General features: G+C 36.1%; 1 long non-coding RNA gene across 1 annotated transcript; it reads left to right on the forward strand.

Annotated features, from left to right (window-relative positions):
* Positions 1-20,352: 20,352 nt before the first annotated feature.
* On the forward strand, positions 20,353-21,178 carry LOC139439634 (uncharacterized). The gene is made up of 3 exons (XR_011649575.1): positions 20,353-20,427; positions 20,763-20,889; positions 21,012-21,178. It is a non-coding gene; the product is annotated as an uncharacterized lncRNA (long non-coding RNA).
* The last annotated feature ends 204 nt before the right edge of the window (positions 21,179-21,382 follow it).

Genomic DNA, 21,382 nt, shown 5'->3' on the forward strand with positions numbered 1-21,382 from the left:
GTCTTTCTCCTCCAGGATTCACTGGAATTCCATCCTGGGGACCTCTGATGTGGATAGAGGTTCCCTGTCAATTTCACCACCTCAGTTCCTGGTCTCTGCTTCACCTTGACTCTCCCCTTCATCACTCTTGTTGTGTCATCATCTTACTGCGTGGCTCACTTGTGCAGGCACTGGCTTACCACACAGGTACTCGCACAGGCACTTGGTTTGCCACATGGGCATTCACCTCACTGTGCAGGCACTCATGCGAGCACTCAGCTCACTGTGTGGGCACTCGGCTCACTGCACAGGCATTGGCTAGCTGCACAGGCATGCTTTCTCTGCTTTTTCACCAGGGGGCCCCAGGGATGGAACCTGGGTCCTTCCATATGGTAGGCAGAGGCCCTATTACTTGAGCCACATCCTGTAAGTATTGTTAAATGAAAACAAGTTAGAACAAAAGATAAAATCCTGTATGGTTCCAATGAAATGAAATTTTAGAAAAGGCTAAACTACCGTGGGAGAAAGCAGATTAGTCGTTTCCAAAGCAAGCGGACTGACTACAAAGCAGCACAATGACTTTTTGGGGTGATAGGAATGTAATGCTGGGTACATAACTGTACACATTTTTTAAAATCATAGAGCTATATCCTTAAAATTGGTGTTTTATTGTATTTAAATTATTCTGTAACAATGTTCATTAGAATACGTAAGGTACATTAAGAGTCTTACAAATAGATGCCATCATTATAAAATTAATGGTGGTATTATTAATAAGGAACTTGGGATAGCATGTTACTATGGGATTTCTTTATTTGCTATTGCAAAATAATTTAGGGACCACATAGTGATTTATTTTAAATTAAAATTAAATCAAACACATAAATAAAATATTGACTTTCCATCATATATGAAAATGTTTCTAAGAATAAATTTTATGCTTTTAAAATTTTCTTAGTGGAATTTTTGTTCTTTTCCACAAGACCAGTATTTGTGAGTAGAAGGAGAAACATTTGAAGGGAGTGTGGGGCTGTAAACTGGCCTTTTCTAAAGCTAAATAGCTAACTAGTCTATGCGCATGTATACTCTCTAAATTTGACCTTTTTATTGGTAAAATGGTCAAAGTAAAATTCAATAAATTATTTTTTATTACTTTATTTTCAGGATTTGAAACTATAAAAAATGGCATTTGTTTTATTAACATCTAAATAAAATAATGATATAACTGCCCTTATTTTCCTCTATGGGGTTATAATGACAAATTCTAACAAAAAAACTATGAACTAGGATTCTTATTACTGAAACAGAGACTGAACTATGCTATTAAATGTATATAACTCATCTTTATATAGTCATTATTTCATATTCTAAAAATATATTAACAGTACAAAAATGCCTTGAGAGCAAGCAGTCTGAAAAAGTACATGCCATTTTAGATCATGAAAAACATTTAATAAATGATTTCAAGATTTTCATGGCCTCAATGTTTAAAAAATTGAAAAACATTAATTACAAAGCTATACAATAGAAACTATTAGAAAATAATAACAAATAATGAACTTTTTATAAGAAAAGCATCTGGAAGTGGAATAATTAATGGCACTCTGTCACAATTTTGCATTGAGCAACTAGTCCCAACTGGTCCTTTTTCCTATTCTTAATTTTACACATTTACTTTAAATAGCATTTTAAAAATTTATTTATTTATTTATTTTTAAGGCCAGTAAAAAGAGTTTACTGAGAGAAAGGAGAGAAAAGTACAAACCCACTCGTGGATGCAGGCTACCTCCAGGCAAAGAGGACCGGCTCAAGTGGGCTGCCTTTATTAAAACAGGTCTTCACTCCTCCCCTTTCCTAATCTTAGGGGAGGAGCCTCAGCTGTTTGCTCACTCCTCCCCTTTCCTAATGATAGGGGAGGAGCCTCAGCTGTTTGCTGATCTGATTGGTTGCCCCACCTGTTAGCTCTCGGGGGATCAATGATGAAAACTTCTGTTGGAAGTTATCTGGGACCACTGGGGAGGCCTGCTGGCTTTGCTTAGACCCCGGGGGAGTTCCAAATGTGTCCTTGTGGCCAGGGTCTCGCTAGGTCTTTCGCTTTTGTACTTGGTAAGTAGCAGCCTTCCCTCATGATGTTTCTGGGTTGGGACTCTCAGCCATGAGTAGCTACTTTTATTCATGCCATGACTTTCTTTCTTTTGGGGTTTGAGATATAAACTGCATACTAATTGAATGCTTTTTGGAGGATTCAGACTTTTTGGGTAATACGTATATGTATAATAAAGCAACTATTTACCTGGTATTTCAAATAAACCTGAAGAGTGTCCACGGGTTTTTTGTGTGTGTATTGATTGACTTTTTTATATTTTGCTGAAAATTTTCACTCCCCTTCTTGTTTTTCCCTGCTCCACCTAATTTATCTAGATTGTCAGACTTGTCTGAGGTTAAAAACTAACAGACGGCAATCTATTATCTTTGCCCAAAAGAATTTCAGAAACCCAATGTTCTGTGTTTCTTCAGTGTAAACTGGCTCTCCTATCAGGGACCTCAACTTAAAGTGATTTTTGTCAACATTTTCTCTCACCCCATTTTAAGTTTTAAAGGTTGTTTGCCCTGTTAATGGCAGTTCATATAGGAAAAAAAAAATAAGGGAAGAACTCTACATTTTGGGTAAAGGTGTGGGAGTTGGAGCCACAAAACACTTTCCTAGCCACTGAAATTCCAACATCGAAATGTCTAAATTTTCCACTGGGTAGGGGAAGTAGATTGCTTTCCTGGCTGACCTCTCCACTTTGCATAACTTGTATCATTTTGGGTTGGTGCAAATTATTTCTGAGGGTCACTGCATTATATTGCAGAACTCTGTGGCCTTAAGGTTTGAATAAAAGTGGCTGAATTGCTAAGTGGGTCCTTATTAACAACAAGTAGTGAATTGGCCTACCTTGTAATTTTTAACCTAGTTTAATTGTAGGGGTGATCATATGTCTGCCCTGTACAGTCCTGCTTTACACCTAGTACCGTGGTGCAATTAGCATTAATGCCTCTTTTCACCCTCAAAAATGTCTCAGTTTGGACAATATATTATATGCTCTTCCTGGTTAGTTATGTTTTCCTGCAAAGAGCAGCAACTACTAAATCTGGAAAGCTGTGGATTGAGAAGATTCTAAAACAGACTCCTTTTTTTTCTTTTCGTGAAATTGAGGGACGGCTGGAATTACTGGACAATTATTTGGCATTTCATTCACCTTCTGAGTGACGGCTTTGGTGGAGGGGAGACGATTCATTAACCTGCTAGAATTATATGCAAAATATTGCATGTATGTGTGTGTGTTTCTGGGAAGTGTATTCAAATTTTCTCTCAGAGTCCCAAAGGTTCGGTGACACCTCAAAAGACTTACAACCATTGTTCCACCTTCTGGTCCATTCACAAATTTTTGATCCCTATTGCTCTGTTATGCTGTTTTTAAAATTTTTAACTCTGTTAGAGGCAGGAGGAAGTTGATTTCAAGCAATGCTTTTATAATTAATATACTTCCATAATTTCAAAGATCTATAATGAAAATAATTAGTTGGAACCATGGGAAATGTTGACAAAATTACTTCGAGGTAAAGTGTCTGGTAGGAAAGTCAGTTTACAAGGAGGAAAGAAGATAGCATTTAATAGTGGGTTTCTGAAATTGCTTGAGGCAATGGTAACAGAATTCTTGCCAATTTTTGACCTGAGGAAATAGCCATTTCACAAGGGTCAACTGAATGATCTCACAAGTGAATTCAATTCAGCGAATTGTATTGAGAATCCATTTTATGTAATTGATAGTACAAAGGTCTCTTCAAGGAATATAGGTATCTTTCCCCACAATTCTAGTGGGAGAGACAGATATTTAACTAATAAAATGCATGGTAGAATAAAATAAATGTTAAAGAGAGTCTTATGTAACATGCTGTGGGTAAACAGAAGAAATGTGTGGTTAAATGCAGTGTAACTGATCAAGGCAAGCTTCATGAACAATGTGGATCTCTTCTTGTGGAAAGCAAATGGATGGATGTAACAAATTCCAGGAATTTGATTTGCCTTGATTTTTCTTCCTGATCCTCCACCCCCACCGCAATCCACATACCCAATTTCTGGTCCCAATTAAATTCTTTTTTCTTAGCCTCAAACTTCTTTTTTGAAGTGGAGAAGGAGGGTCAAACACTTCCTAGAATGACTAACAGAAAAGTACATATGATGTGGGCTATGGGTGGGAGGCTCTTTGTCTCTTCGAAGATAACCTTAATCTAAGCTGTCTCTCCTGACTTGTGGGTGTGGGATGGTGAGACCTGCCCTTGGTGACCATGGCAACAACTCCAGTCCCAGGAAACAGTTTATCAATGCAAACTCTATAAACTTTAAATATTCAGGGAAAATGCAAACCAAATGTGCTAAAAGCTTATCTAGAATGTATGAAGTCCCTGCTAAAAGCTTACCTAGGATGTGGAAGATATATGCTAATTCAAGCCTATTGAGAACTGAAACAAAAGGACCATTTGGCCTTTCCTCTCTGTATAAAAGGAACTCAAAAAATCTTGTTCTGGGCTCAGGTTTGAAACAGAAAGCTCTTGAGTCCGCCGGCCGGCCGTCAATAAATCCTTTTTCCTTCTCAAAATCATTCCTGAGTCCTGGCCTTTCTATATGCAAATAATTAAACTCTCAAATTCTACAACACATATTTTTAGAGTGTACCCAGCGCCCTTGGATAAAGTGGCTAAAAATATACTTAAGCCCAAATATAGATAGGTAGTAAAGTATCTGCTGTGTTTCAAGAGAGCACACTGACCAGTAGAAGGAGGTTAGCTTTATTCTCTGTTGTTAAAAATGGAAGTGTCAAGAGTTTTTAAAATAACTATTAGAAAGAAAACAGTACTATTTTGTTCAAGTTTAAATAAATGCATAACTATGGAACAAAACCCCAGGAGAGGGCTAACAGATACAGTGTATGCTTCTTTCAGCTGCCTGTATTTTAACTTTTAATAGAGAAAAATGAGATCTATTTAATCCAAGTATGTACAAGTATATATAGAATTAGAAGGCCAAAGTTGTTAAAGAGGTATAGAATTCCTAAAACTGTATATGAAAATTCAAATATATTAGTAGTTTATACACACAGACCCACACACACATAGGGTTCAGAACTGTACATTTTAACCTAGAGATTAAGAGACATAGCCTATATCAGGAGGGGAAAAAAAGAGCATAATATAAAGTTCTACCTACATTGAATATGATGCATTTTTTGTTGGAAAATAATCCTAATTACTATTTATTTAACTCATAAACACGAACAGTCTTGGAATATTTGATCCTAAAGCTAATATTAAAGGGTGAATGAGAGTAACACGCACATGCTGGAGGCCATCTACTCCAACTTTCTGATTTCACAATTGAGGAAATAGAAGCCAGGAAATGATAAGGTGACTTGTTCAAGTCATCTATGCTATTGGTTATTTAGCCCTACAGCCTCTTCACTATTTCACATGTTCCTAATGGGTTTTTGAAATTCATGGTGACAAATAAGTGTACTTAGACATTTATAAGAACGTATGAAACTTGAGGCCACTGATTATTACATTCCAATTTTCTCTATGTCCTAATGTTTCCAAGAGAAAAAGAGAAGTTTATTTTTTCAGTACAGGTTCCCCAGATTTTTAAAATAACAGTTTCATTATGACATAATTCACATGCCATAAAATTTATACTTTTAAAGTGTACAATTCAATAATTTTTAGAATATTCACAGAGTTGTGCATCCATCACCACTATCAAATTTATCATACATCCCCTCTCAAAAAAAAACCCCATATCCATTAATTGTCATTATGCATTTCCCTCTCCCCCTAGTCTCTGGCAACCACTAATCTACTTTCTGTACCTATGGATTTGTCTATTCTGGACATTTCACGTAAGAGGAATGATACAATATATAGTCTTTTGTGTCTAACTTCTTTCACTTAGCATATTGTTTCCAAGGTTTATCCATTTGTAGCATGTTTCAGTACTTCATTTCTTCTTTTGGACCAATAGATAGAGAAAAGGCAACCTACAAAATGGGAGAAAATATTTGCAAATCATATATCTGATAAGGGTCCAGTATCCAGAATACTAAAATAGCTCTTACAACAGAGCTATTTATTTTGGGTGGATTTATGCTTTATTAATATGTATCAATAAAATTGATTTGTTAAAAAAAACTTTGGTGCGTTAAAGGACATCAAGTATATTTACATAGTTCTGCTTCATCACTTCATTTTTAGAGCATTTTCATTGTCCAGTAATAATAACAATAATAAAAACCAGCCAAACAACAAACAACAAAACTCACCACGGCTCAATCTCCCTATGCTTCCCCTGCCATACATAGCTGCTATTGTTTCCTTCTCTTTAGTTTATTTGTATTTATATTTTGTTAAAAAAGGTCTTATGTGTGTATTATCACTCATATTGTATTTTATATTAGGTTTCAGTATGTTATACAGTCCCATGTTACATTTTTTAACTTTCCTTCTAGTAATATACATGTCCTTAGACTTTCCCTTTCAACTACTGTCATACCCACATAATAGCTCTGCTAGTCACAAATACCATGACGTGCTTTCACCATTTCCATTCATTTCCTTAGATTTATAAACATCCTTTTAACCAATTCTGCACAGAATAATCCTCAGCTTTCCATTCTCTGCTCTCGTTCTATTTTCTGGTGACCTATATTCTAATTATTAATTCCTTGAGTTTACACAATATATTTAGTTCATAATAATACAAACATACAGTATTTGTCATTTTGTGTCTGGCTTGCTTCATTCAACATGATATCCTTCAGGTTCATCCATGTTGTCATATGCTTCATTTCTATTGTCATATTCCATTTCTATGGAATATTCTATTGTGTGTATAACCACAATTTGTTTATCCATTTTCAACTGTTGGACACCTGAGTTGTTTCCAACTTTGGAAGTCATAAATAATGCACTATGAACATGGGTGTGCAGATGTTTATTCGTGTCACTGCTCTCAGTTCTTCTGGGTATATACCAAGTAATGGCATTGCAGGGTCACATGGTAAATCTATATCCAGCTTCTTTAGGAACTGCCAAACTGTCCTCCACAGTGACTGTACCATTCTACATTCCCACCAGCAGTGAATAAGCATTCCTATCTCTCTACATCCTCTCCAACATTTACAGTTTTCTGACTTTTTAATATTGGTTAAATAGGTGAGAAATGGCATCTCATTGTAGTTTTGATATGCATTTTTCTAATTGCTAGTGAAGTAGAACATTTTTCATGCGTTTTTTCATCATTTGTATTTCTTCTTTGGACAACTGTCTTTTCAAGACTTTTGCCCATTTTTTAAAAAATTAGGTAGTTTGTCTTTTTGTTGTCAAGTTATATGATCTCTTTATATAGCATGGATATTAAACCCTTATTTGATGAGCGATTGCCAAATATTTTCTCCCAATGAGTTGGTTGACTTTTCACCCTTTTTACAAAGTCCTCTGAGGTGCAAAAGTGTTGAATTTTGAGAAAGTACCATCTATCTATTTTTCCTTTTGTTGCTTGTGCTTTGGCTGTAAAGTTTAAGAAACTACTGCCTACCACAAGATCTTGAAAATGTTTTTCTACATTTTCTGCTTGTTTTATGATTGTTGCTTTTATATTTAGGTCCCTGATTCATTTGTGTTAATTTTTATATAAGGTGTGAGATATAGGTCCTCTTTCTTTCTTTTGGATATGGCTATCCAGTTCTCCCAGCACCATTTGTTCCACTGTTCTGATCCAGCTGGCTGGGCTTAACAGCCTTATCAAAAATCACTTGACTACAGATGGGCCATTTTTGAGTTCTCAATTTGGTTTCATTGTTAAATTTGTCTGTCCTTATGCCAGTACCATGCTGGTTTTTGTGTTTTTTTTTTTTTACCACTGTAACCAAGTAATATGCTTTAAAGTCAGGAAATGAGAGTCCTTCAACTTTGTTCTTTTTTTTTTAAGACATTTTTGGCTGTTTGGGACCCTTACCATTCCAAATAAATTTGATTATTGGCCTTTCCATTTCTGTGAAAAAGGCTGTTGATATTTTTATAGTGATTGTATTGAATCTTTAAATCAGTTTGGGTAGAATTGACATCTTAATGATATTTAGTCTTCCAATCCATGAGTATGGAATGTCCTTCCATTTATTTAAGTCTTCTTTGGTTTCTTTTAGCAATGTTTTGCAGTTTTCTGAGTAGAGGTCCTTTAAGTCCTTGATTAAGTTTATTCCCAAATATTTGATTTTTTTAGTCACTATTATAAATGGACTTTTTTCTCTGATTTTCTTCTCAGATTGCACATTGGTAGTGTAATCTTGTATCCCACCACTTTACTGAATTCATCTACTAATTCTAGTAGTTTTGTTGTGAATTTTTCAGGATTTTCTAAATATAGCATGTTTTACTTCTTCCTTTTCTATTTGGGTGCTTTTTATTTCTTTATCTAGCCTAATTGTTCCAGCTAGAACTCTCAGCACAATATTGAAAAACAGCGTGATAGTGGGCATCTTGTATTGTTACTGATCTCAGCAGGAAAGCTTTCAGTCTTTCATGGTTGATTACAATGCTAACTGTAGGCTTTTCACATTTGCACTTCACCATATCGAGAAAGCTTTTCTCTATTCTTTTCATATTGTTTTTTATCATGAAAGGGTACTGTATTTTGTCAAATACCTTTTCTGCATCAATTGAGAGGATCAAGTGATTTTTCTTCTTCAGTTTATCACTGTAGTTTATTACACACTGGTTTTCTTGTGTTGAGCCACCCTTGCATACTTTTGAGATAAAAACCCACTTGACAGGGGTGTGTAATTCTTTTAATATGCTTTTGGATTCAGTTTGCAAGTATTTGTTGAGGATTTTTGCATCTATATTCATTAGAGATATTGGTCTGTAATGTTCTTTTTTAATAGTATCTTTATCTGGTTTTGATATTAGGGTGATGTGGGCTTCATAGGATGAGTTTGGTAGCATTCTTTTCTGCTCAAGTTTCTGAAAGCACTTGGGCAAGATTGGTATTAGATCGTCTTTGACTGATGGGTAGAATTCACCTGTGAAGCCATCTGGTCCTGGGCTTTTAATCTTTCAGAGGTTTTTGATGACTGTTTCAGTCTCTTCACTTGTGATTTGTTTGTTGAGGTCTTCTATTTCTTCTAGGGTCAGTGTAAGTGGTTCATGTGTTTACAGGAATTTGTCCATCCTGTCTACATGGTCTTGTTTTTTGGTATACAGTTGTTCATAGTATCCTCTTATGATCATTCTTATTTCTTCAGGATCAAAGGTAATGTTCCCCCTCTCATTTCTGATTTTATTTTTTTGTGTCTTCTTTCTTTTTTTCTTTGTTGGCCTAAGAGTTTGTCAATTTTGTTGATCTTCTCAGAGAACCAACTTTTGGTTTTGTTAATTCTCTCTATTGTTATTTTTTGTTCTTGATTTCATTTATTTTAGCTCTGATTTTTACTATTTCTTTCCTATGGCTTTGTTTAGAATTAGTTTACAGTTTTTTTTTCTTTTTAGTTCCTCCAGGTACACAGATAGATCTTCAATTATAGCTCTGTTCTTTTTAATGTGAAATTGAGGGCTATAAATTTCCCTTTCAGCACAGCCTTTGCTGTGTCCCACAGAGCTGTTTTGATATGATGTGTTCTCATTTTCATTCATCTCAAGATATTTGCTGGATTCTTTTGTAATTTCTTCTTTGATCCACTGATTTTTTAAGAGTGTGTTCTTTAATCTCCATATGTTTATGATTTTTCCCTTTTTTTGTCCATTATTGATTTCCAGCTTTATTCTGTTATGACCAGAGAAGGTGTTTTGTATACTTTCAATCTTTTAAAATTTATTGATACTTGTCTGGCGACCCAACATATGGGCTATCTTTAAGAAGGATCCATGAGCACTTGAAAAGAATGTTTTGGGGTGCAATGCTCTATAGATGTCTATTAGGTCTAGTTTATTTAGCATATTATTCAAACTCTCTGTTTATTTAACCTCTGTCCAGATGCTCTATCCCATACTGAGAGTGGTGTATTGAAGTCTCCAACTATTATTGTTGACACATCTATTTCTCCTTTCAGCTTTGCTTGTGTATGCCTCATATATCTTGGGGCACTTAGGTTAGTTGCATAAATATTTATTATAGTTATTTCTTCTTGATGAATTTCCCCTTTTATTAATATATAATGACCTTTTTTATCCCTTATAACAGTTTTGCGTTACTTTTGTCTGATATTAGCATTGCTGTTCCAGCTCTTTTTTGGTTACTATTTTCATGGTATATCATTTTCCAGCTCTTCACTTTTAACCTGGTTGTGTCCTTATAGCTGAGGTGGGTCTCTTGTAGACAATATATAAATGGGTTGTATTTTTTATCCATTCTGTTAGTCTATGTCTTTTGATTGGGGAATTCAAGCTATTAACATTCAATGTTATTACTGTAAAGGCAATACTTACTTGATCCATTTTTGCCTTTGGTTTTCTGTTGTCATATTATATTATTGTCTGTCTTTTTTACCCTATAATTTACCCTTCCTAATAATCTTCATTTTTAGGTTCTTCTCCAAGTCTCTTGCCCTTGTTTTTCCTTTTAGACTGCTGTACTCCCTCTAGTATCTCTCGTAATTCTGGTCTTTTGGTAACATATTCTACCAGTTTTTGTTTGTTTGTGAAGACTTTGAACTCACCCTCATTTTTGAAGGACAGTTTTGCTGGATACAGAATTCATAGCTGGAAATTTTTCTCTTTCAGTATCTTAAATATATCTTATAACTTTCTTCTCTCCTCTGTGGTTTCTGATGAGAGGTATTAGATTTATCAAGTTTCTCTTGTATGTGATGTTTTTCTCTTCTTTTGCTGCTTTCAAAATCCTCTCCTTATCTCTGATATTTGTCATTTGAATAGCATGTGACTTCAGGTAAGTCTATTTAGATTTATTCTGTTTGGTGTGCACTGATCTTTTTGGATATTGATATTTAGATCTTTTATAAGGGTTGGGAAGTTTTAAGTCATTATTTTAACAAATGTTCTTTTGGCCTCTTTTTCATTCGTTTCTCCTGGGACATCAATAATGTGTATGTTTTTGCATTTCACATTTTCGTTCTATTCCCTGAGACCCTGCTCCATTTTTTCCATTCTCTTCTCTTTCTGTTATCCTATCTTTTCCAGTTCAGATGTTCTGTCTTCAAAATTACTAATTCTGTCTTTGAGCAATTCAAATCTGCTCTTATGTGCCTCTAAAGTATTTTTTATCTCATCCATCATGACTTTCATTCCCATAAGATTTGTTACTTTTCTTTGCAGGCTTTAAAATTATTCTTTTTGTTCCCCCAGTATCTTCTTAATATACTTTATTTCATTGGTCATATTTTCCTTCACTTCTTTGAATTGATTTAGGGGAGTTGTGTGATTATCGTTGATTGTCTTAACTCCTGTATTTCTTCAGGATTTTTGGTTTATTCCATGGCTGGGCGATCTGTTCCTGTCCTAGTATGGCTTGTAATTTTCTGCTAATATCTAGGCATCTGAATATGTTGGTAAATTTACTCTGATGGTCAATCTCTCTCTTGCCAGTTGGCTCACTGCAGCTCTTCTTTGATATTTTGCTCATCTTATTCTAAGTCTTTAAAATTGCCCAACTTAAGTTATAAAAATTGGGGGGACTCACTAATGGAGTGCAGATTTTCTCCTAGGAGTTAGGGTACAAAGAGAACCAAAAGCAGTTTTGTCTATGCAATTTGAAGACCAACCAGCAGATGGGTCTCATCAGCACATTTTTCCACAAAGGTGTTTCAATCTCGGTTTTCATTTGTTTTGGTCTGGCAGAGTTGAAATTGAAAGCAAGCTCTGATGACTGAATTCACTGAAGAAGAGCCCCCCAATTCTCCCTCATTTTTCCCTTGTAACAGCTAACAGGGAGGAATGTGTCCATTCCTCTTTCAGTGAGCTGCAGTGAGCCAGTAGTTTTATTCCAGCTTAATATCTTGGGGAGCTCTTCCTGGCCACTGCAAGGGTTTGGTAACTCACCTTTTGGGTTCTTTGTCTCTCTGTCCCTTACCCTCCTGGGAGTTGTGTAGCACTGTACTAGTCTCCTGACCCCCAAAGCAGGTCCTTCAGACAGCTTTTGCCTCTTTCCCATTGTTTTTGTGAAAGAGTTGAGCTTTGCCTGCCTAATCCAATATCATCTTCCCACAATTCCCCACCAAAGATTTTTTAAAATTTTAATGAAGCCTGATTATTTTTTTCTTTTTGTTGCTTAGGCTTTTGGTGTTATATCTAAGAAGCCATTGCCTAATGCAAGGTCTCAAATATTTATTACTGTTTTTCTTCTAAGAGTTTTATAATTTTTGTTCTTACATTTAGTCTGTGATCCATTTGAAGTTAATTTTTATATACGGTATGAGGTAGGGGTCCAACTTCACTCTTTCATATGCACCTTTCCGATTAGCCCAGCACCATTTATTGAAAGACTATTCTTTTTCCATTGAGTGGTCTTGTCATCTTTGTAAAAAGCCAATTGACCATAGATTTATTTATTTTTTCTCAACTCTGAATTCTATTCCTATGGTCTATATGTCTATCCTTATGCAATAGAGTACTATTGTGATCACTGTAGCTTTGTAGTAAGTTTTGAAATCAGGAGGTATGAGTCTTCCAACTTTGCTCTTCTTTTTCAAGATGATTTTGGCTATGCCCCTTGCGATTCCATATTTATTCTTGGATCTACTTAGTCAACTTATGCAAAAAGGACAGTTGGAAGTTCTCAATATTTACCAAGAAATAATTCATTATAAAAGCGAAGCACCAGAAAGACTATAAAGACAAAATCCAGTCTTTAACCTTAAAGGAACCAAAAATCTAGGAGTTGCACAAATATGGCAATTATCAATTAATTGCCTCAACTCCAAATTCACCCTTCAATATGTGCTCTTTGATAATGGATAGAATTCTTTTAATCATCACACCTTTACAGCAGGAGCTATGTGAAGCTTTCACAGTAAGAGAGTGTGAGAAGGGTGTTGACAGCTGTTTCTGACTTTTGCAGGGTGAATCAGCTGTGTGGGTGGGACATCTGGCCGAGAAGCTCTGTTTCAGCCATGTGACCAGAATGCATGGTCACTAGGTGACCTTGCAGACTCAGTCCAGCCTGGCAATAACCTTTTCGTGGCTCTCTTAACATAGACGTCTTCCTGTTCACATCAGTGCCCTAATTCCCTATGCAGGCCTGCATGTGGCTTGTTGGCTGCCTGAGCCCCCATGCCCTCTGCACACCCACACTGACCAGGTTGCTGATCACTTATTTTCTGCTGGCATTCCAGAGGGTTGCTTCTGGATTTCCCAGTGACCCCAGACCAGTTCCTGCCTTGGCAAACCAGTGAACTTCTCTGCTATTCAGTGGGCTAAACTACACCTTCTCCGATGAAGTCCGAATGCCAACTATGGGGAGGAGACCCCCTCTCAACTTTGTCCTTTCTTGGGTACTTTCCCTCAGTCCTTGGGTATCACATAGTTTCTTTATACTTGTTCCTCTTTACTCATTTATTTGAGTTTAATAATTCTTTGTATTATATTAATACTCCCTCTATTTAACCCCTGTGTGACTGGACCCACACTAATAAGAGAAATAACATTTACTTACAAGTCAGACTATAATAAGTAATGTCTTAAGAGAGCTGAAAGTGAGATAAGGATTTAGAGCACATTCTGATGAGTGCAATTTGAGATGAAGCTTGAGGGATGGAAACTTGTCACTGGGTAGCATATATTTTTAAGATGATTGCATCAGATGTCTTCTTCAAAGGTAAAGACGTTTACAAGCTAAATTGTATTTGTCCCCAACAGCTGTCTTTTATTCCTAATCCAGAAGCCCTACCCTAGGTTTTGTTGCTGGTCTGGTGAAGTTGCTAAAGAAAGTGTTATAAATTAAGTAGAAGAAATACCTGAACCCAAGTCCCACCCTGGTTTTTGAATGGCACCATTTCCTCAGAATTGCTTAACCAAATGTTTAAAAGAAAGTCTTTGATGGCATGTTTAATATTGTTAGAAACTAACACCCACAGCCATTTGCACCAATTAATTTCCTTTCTAAGCATTTTTATACTGTTGGGTAGATGTGGCCTGTGTTTTGGAAGGATTCTTTTCCTTTGAAGTAGTCATTACACTGTTTTATTTCCTATATGCATGCCAAGTACACATTACTTTTCATTTCCCTTTTTTACTTGCCAAAACCTTTGAATTCTCTTTCAGTCTTCACAAATATCCAAGAAATAATTATGATTTGCAGGACTATTCAAAGCTTTATCCCTGGACCAGCAGAATCAGCATCATTTAGGAGGTTGTTAGAGAAGTAAAATCTTAGACACCACCTCAGATTTACTGATTCAGAATTTCTGGGGGTGGGGCTCTGTAATGTATTTTTTAACAAGCTCTCCAGGTGATTCTTATGCACACCAAAGCTTGAGAAGCACTAATCAATAGTTTTATTGTTAGCAATGGACTTCAGACACATTCTAGAATTAAAAAGGATCTGGTATCTTAAAAGCCATCTAATATGGCACATGTGTCTCTAACAGTCCAATAGACAGGCATCTAACTTCTGCTTGAAAAGTTTAGCTGAATGGGAGCGCATCAATTCACAAGGCAACCTGTTACGTTCTGAACAATTCTAATTCTTAAAAATTTCTTTTATTATGCATTTAACTCAGATTGATTTAAAAACAACTTTTACTCATTGTCCTAATTTCCTTTATATAGTGCAGGTGTTTAGATATTTGACAAAGCTGCCTGCTTCCTTGTAAGAATTTCCTTCTTAACAGAGAACATTCTTAGTCCCTATATATTTCCACACCTGTTACTTTTCTTTGTGGGTTTTCAAATTGTTCTTTATGCTCACCCAGGGTCTTCTTAATATCCTTTATCTCTATAGTCATATTTTCTTTCAATTCTTTAAAATGATTTAGGAGCATTGTTGCTTATCATTGAATAATTGTCTTAAATCCTGAAATTCTTCAGGATGTTTGGTTTGTTCCTTTGGTGGTACCAACTCTTCCTCTTTCCTAGTATGTAATTTTTTGCTGATGTCTAGGCATCCGAATATGTTGGTGAATTTACTCTGATGGCCAATTTCTCTCTCTTGCCTATTGTTGCTATTTTTTCACAGCTCTTCTTTGATATTTGGCTCAACTCATCCTAAGTCTTTAAAATTGCACAGCTTAAGTTATCAAAGTCATGCCAGGCACTCACTTATAGAGTGCAGACTTTCCCCCAGGGGTGGGATAAAGAGAGCTCTAAAAGCAATGTGCAGATGGTGCACACTGGCATACCTTTCCATGGAGGTGTATCTCTCGTTTTTCCTTTGTTTCCATCTGGTCAAAGCTGAGATTCAAAGTGGGCTCTGCTTGCCAAATTCGCTGAAGAAAAGCCTCCTGACTCCCCCTCACTTTTCCCTTGTAACAGCTGACAAAGAGGAAGATGTTTGTTCCTTTTTCATTAAGCTGAAATGAGCCAGGGGTTCTACAACACCTCCTGCTTCCGAATATCTTGGGGTGGGGGAGGGGAGCCCTTCCTGACTGTGGGGAGGTTTAGTAACTCACAGTTTGTTGTTTTGGCTTCTTCATACTTTGTGCCTCACTCTCCTGGGAGTTGTGAAGCACTGTCCTGGTCTGCTGACTCCAAAAGCATGTCCCACAGGCAGCTTTTGGCTCTTTCTTTGTTGTTTTTCTTAGAGATCTGAACTTTGGCTGCCTAATCTGATGCCATCTTCCCACAATCTTCCCTTTCCACATCTGATAATGCCTTTTGGATCCTTTTCTCTTAGAATGTATTTATATATCAATATTCTGTTTAAAATGTTGCCTCCAGTATAAAGTAAAAATAAAGTTGAACATGATATTTGACCAATGGTGTCTCTTATGGGAATGTTCCATCTGCTTTAGGAAGCAGATCAAACCCTCTCTTGGGCATTAGAAAATTGAATTCTTAGCTGATTTTGCCTCTGTAGATTTGGACATGTCACTCAATTTCTATGGATTTAATTTTATTTAATTATAAAAATTGGGTATTACTAGGTGGAGTTTAAATCTGGGGAAATACCAATGAATTCAGAAGACACTGGATTCCTCTAGGTTCTAGCCTATGTCACATAAAATAATTTAAGAACATGCCAGTTTAATGAGACCAGTAAAAAGAGTTTATTGAGAAATGAAAGAAAAAAGAAGCACATACCTCAGACATGACTGTGGGCTACCTCCAGGCGAAGAGAAGTCCTGTGGGATCAGCTTGGACAAGTCATAAGAATTCTAGCTAAGATAGGCTGTTCTTACCATAGGTACCTGTATGGTTGAATCGTGTCCTCCCAAAATGATATGTTGAAATCTTATTACCCAGTACCTCAGAATGTGACCCTATTTGGTAAAGAGATCATCATAGATACAAGTAGGCTAGTTAAAATGAAGTCATACTGATGTAAGGGTGGCCCTTAATACCATGTGATGGATTCCCTTATAAGAAGAAGGGAGGGGACACAGACAGAACATCATGTGGTGACTGAGGCAGAGAACACCGTGGATTGCCAGCAAGCCACTGTTAGAAGTCAGGAGAGAGGCACCGAAAGGATTTTCCAGGTAGACATCAAAGGAAGCACAGCACAATCAATACCTTGATTTCAGAATTCTAGTCTCTAGAACCATGAGACAATAAATTTCTGTTTCATTAAGCCATGCCCAGTCTGTGATATTTTGTTATGGCAGCCCTGGTAAACTAAGGTAATTCCAGAGTTCTCCACAGGGAGTTGGAATGTAATTAGCAGACTCAGTAATCTGATGATGTGTAGGGTTACAGCAAAGATAAACAGTTCCAAACTGTGTCACATAGTCCCACATAAAGGAGGGAACTGATGAAAAAGGAAAGATGACCCCTACCCTGCATCAGCAGCAAAGTGCTGTGCTGCTCTTGGTCTTACAGACATGCTGGATGCCTTTAAAGGGCAGAAGGAAAGTGGGTGGTAGAATCCCAGGAGGACAGTCTTTCAAGCAGCCATTGGATGTGCCAAATATCATGGGAAAATGTTTTTAAGAAGCCAGGGAAGAAAGATGTTGAACAAGATAGAATGATTTGACTACATGTAATAGAAAACTGAACTCAAACTGGCTAAAGAAAAGGGATTTATTTGGTCACACAATTAAAAAATGAGATAGGACAGTCTTCACTAGTAGTTTCATCAAAACTCTTTCTTTCTCTGGGGTTCTCTAGCTTTGTCATTCTCCTGTGTTAGGTTTATCCTGAAGCTTGCTTTTTTCATGGCTACTAGTGGCCCCTGGGTCACTTTCATGGGAAGGGAATTTATAGCTTTCCTAACCACTGAGTGAAAGTCCTGAGCTTTGCTTTGGTTGGATCACATATGGTGAAATCACTGTAGTTAGGGGACTGCCTTGCCTTGTGGAAAGGGAGATAGCATAATTGATTTTTTATCCTTACCAAAGCCCATGGCTGCTAAATAATGGGAGAAGAGTAGTTCACCAAATGGGAAGTACCAAATTCTGTACTTGAAAGATCTATAAGTCCAGAGTTACATTTTCCACAAGCCTAGTGAACTCAGCAAAAGGAATTTGCCTCTTTCTTGCTCCTTCCAGCAAATGTTCAAGAGAAGGCTCTGTGTTGGTTCATCTGCTCTTTCCTGAACCACTCTCAGGGCCTAGGGGCACTTGGATTGGACAGGCCAGTGTTGTGGATTTGCTGCCATAAGAAGATGGGAAGGGTCAGCTCCATCTAAACCACATGGAATGGATTCCCCATGGCTACTGCAGTTCACTTCAGTTTGCCTGATTATGCTACTGAAACCTCTGTTATATTCTCCATTTTCTGATCCATAGAATAATTCTAGATTAATTTTCATTCTTTTCAAAATTTATTCACAAATATTTATAATCCATGGACTTGGATTTTTAAAAATTAATCTTGCTTTCATTATTATGTGAAGAATCAGTGGCTTCTTGGTGGTTGCCAAATTTGTCCCAAAGCAGTTAGATACATACACATACACATGCACACACGTAATTAGGAACTTCTCTTCAACACTTAGTTGTTATTACCAATTCATTCATGGATTTTCAGTAAAATATTCAGAAATTCTGAAAGTTGGTTGTTAAACCATTAATACCTTAATGATGGGAGGATTTATACCATGGAAATCAGAATTGCTGCAAATCAGGACTCCTCCCTATCTTCACTCCCAGCTGGTCTTACATCAAAATATATTATTAGGAAAGGTTTCTGTTGTGTTATAGTTCATCGCTAGGGAATAAATTTTAATTCCAGATTTCAAATTCTGTCTGAATTGTTATACAGAAGCTCTATAGTTTGAGAATTTAAAATAATAAAATTCTAAGGAGGTCAAGTAACTTTCTCACATAATCTGAGTCCATTAAATTTTTTTTTCCATAGCAAAACCTGAAAGTCTTCAGAAAATAAAAGACAAGCCACAGACTGGGAGAACATATTTGCAAATAATCTATAATAAAATATTTGTATCCAGACTGTACAAAGAACTCATATAACTCAAATCAGGAAGACAAATGATCCATTTTAAAAATGAGCAATCCGTATGAATAGACATTTCACAAAGGCGATAATATAAATGTCTAATAACTTCATGAAAAGGTACTAGTCATTAGGGAAATGCAAATTAAAAACACAATAACATATTATTATATGCCCACTAAAATGTTATTAAAAAATTAACAATACTAAATTTTAGCAAGGGTGTGAAGAAATTGGAACTCTCATACATTGTTGGTGGGAATGCAAAAATGGCACAGCCACTTTGGAAAACAGTTTGGTAGTTCCTCTAAAAACTAAAGATATGATTACCCTATGACCCACCAATTCTATTTTTATTATATATCCAAGAGAATTGACAACATATGTTTATGCAAAAATCTGCACATGAATGTACATAGCAGCATTATTTATTATAACCAAAACATGGAAACAACCCAGATGTCCATTAGTTGATGAATGGATAAAGAAAATGTGGTATATCTATCTATAAAATGGAATACCATTAACAATAAAAAAGAATGAACTATTGATATGTACTACAACAGGATAAACATTGAAAAAATTTTGTTAAGAAGCCAGACAAAAAAGACTACAAATAAGAAATTTTAAGTAAAGGCAAATCTACAGTGACAGAAAGCAGATCATTTGTTGCCTGTGACTGGGGGCTGGAATGGGGAATGACTGCAAATAACACCAGGGAGATTTCTGGGGTGATAGAAGTGCTTGAATAGTAGATTGGGGTGGTGGTTGCTCAATTCTATAGGTTTATTAAAATCATGGAACACTTACAATGAGTGAATTTTATATGTAAGTTATACCTCAATAAAGCTGTTTGAAAAATACTGGAAATCACAAACTTTTATATTTCTCATTAATAAGCAAAAGTATTAAACAGGTATTCAAAGGATATAACCTTTCAGTTTTCATCTTCCTTCATCTGATGGTTTTAATCTTCAGAAAGGAAAGTACATTCAGAAACATTGAATGAACATACATGTCTAAAGAAAAAGATACCTGATATCTACTTTTCTCTTTAGTTTCATAATTCAGCTTACTGAATGAAAATTTTTTAGTTATGTTATTATCCAGTGACTGCTTATGTGGAAATCAAAACGTTGTAGAGGAAATTGAGAGTCATTGATGAAGACATGTTTGACAAAGCAGAAAACTCTTCAATGATATAAAGGCATGATTAAATAAAAAAACATGGAAGCACACACACACAGAAGGAAGGACTTTATTTTGAAAGATAACTTTGAGTTTCTTTACCTAATCTTGCCTAATCTTATTCTGTGTACTCCTGAGGAAGGCAATGAATGAAGATTTGCCACACACTAGCAAAAAGATAATGAAACCTAGTATATATCATCCAGGAGAGATTGTTATTTATCTTTTCAAAATATTTTTCAAATATGACATATTATAACTTCTTCTTGGCATTCTGTTATGGTTAAGCTTATGTTTCAACTTGGCCAAGTTGAAACATAAGCTTGACCAAACAACTCGGCCAGGTAATGGAGCCTAGTTGTTTGGTCCAGCAAGCACTGGGCTAACTAATACAAGGACATTTCATGGGCTTTAATCATCAGTGAGTTGATTGCTTATATGGCTGGTTATATCTATAATCAACTAAAGAGATAGCCATCAGCAATGAGTGATGTACCATACAATCAGTTGACTGCCTTAAAAGAAGTGATTTCAGCATTCGGAGAGAGAACCCCATCTCTGTTTCAGACAGACAGCATCTCTTGGGAAACTCTAGGACTTTCATCAGAGGATCACTGGTTTGCAACTTGCTCTACGGAATTTGGACTTATGCATCTCCATGGTTATGTAAGACAATTTTGTAAAATCTCATACTGTTTACAAATATCTTCTGTTGTTTCTGTTTCCCTAGAGAACCCTGATTAGTAGACATTCCTTTCATTATTTTATTGCTCTGATGATTAGAAAATCATTCTTCATGCAATTTGAGCTAGAACCTTGCTTCCCCTAACTTATCCTGACCAAAAATGGGGAAAGTATGCTTTGGCTGAACTGACAAATTATAATACAAAGTTTCTACCGACTCCTCAGATAAGTAATGGGAGGCCTTGAGATAAGTTTGAAAAGTTGGAGAGACTTGAATTTTTCTGTATAAGAAGGTAAAACATTTTTTTTTTCCTAAGAGAAATGGAACCCAGAAGAAAGGAGAAGAGCTCGAGGCCTGGGCAGCATGGAAGGAAGTTGTAGGCCAAGTTACAGGAATGATCGTGGGGCTTTTTAGAAACAGGAATTTAAGACATTGCTTTTCAGGTATTTGTATTTCTCTGAAGTATATTTCCTTGATCTTCCAAAAACTTTGATGAAGTAACTTACTCTCAAAACTTGGGTGAAAGTATGTGCATAAGTGGTTTTTTCATTTTGTTTTGTTTTAGGAGGAGTACAAGGGGTATGATGGCGAAAAGCAAGAAAAGTTGCTGAGCTGCTTGTCTGAATCCATTTGGCCTCACAGTAGTTAGCAAATACAAAATGCTAGTTTAGTAGAAGCTCAGAACCAAAAGTGGTCCTGGAAATACAAGCTTCCTGAAAATTCTTAGAAATTTGGAGGAGAATAAGACTTTATGTATTTAGGTTAAAAATAAAACATCCAAACATTCTGTTTGTAGTGACACATAATGATTATTTATTTTGTTTTCAGAGGTCAATGAAAGAATGTATGTTGGGGCATATATTGTGAAATTCTTGAGTATATTTCTTCCTTTGGCTGTACTAATGTTATAAACCTGACAAGAGAAAAACTTTTAGA

This window comes from Dasypus novemcinctus, chromosome 1, assembly GCF_030445035.2.
Source record: "Dasypus novemcinctus isolate mDasNov1 chromosome 1, mDasNov1.1.hap2, whole genome shotgun sequence".
Lineage (NCBI taxonomy): Eukaryota > Metazoa > Chordata > Mammalia > Cingulata > Dasypodidae > Dasypus > Dasypus novemcinctus.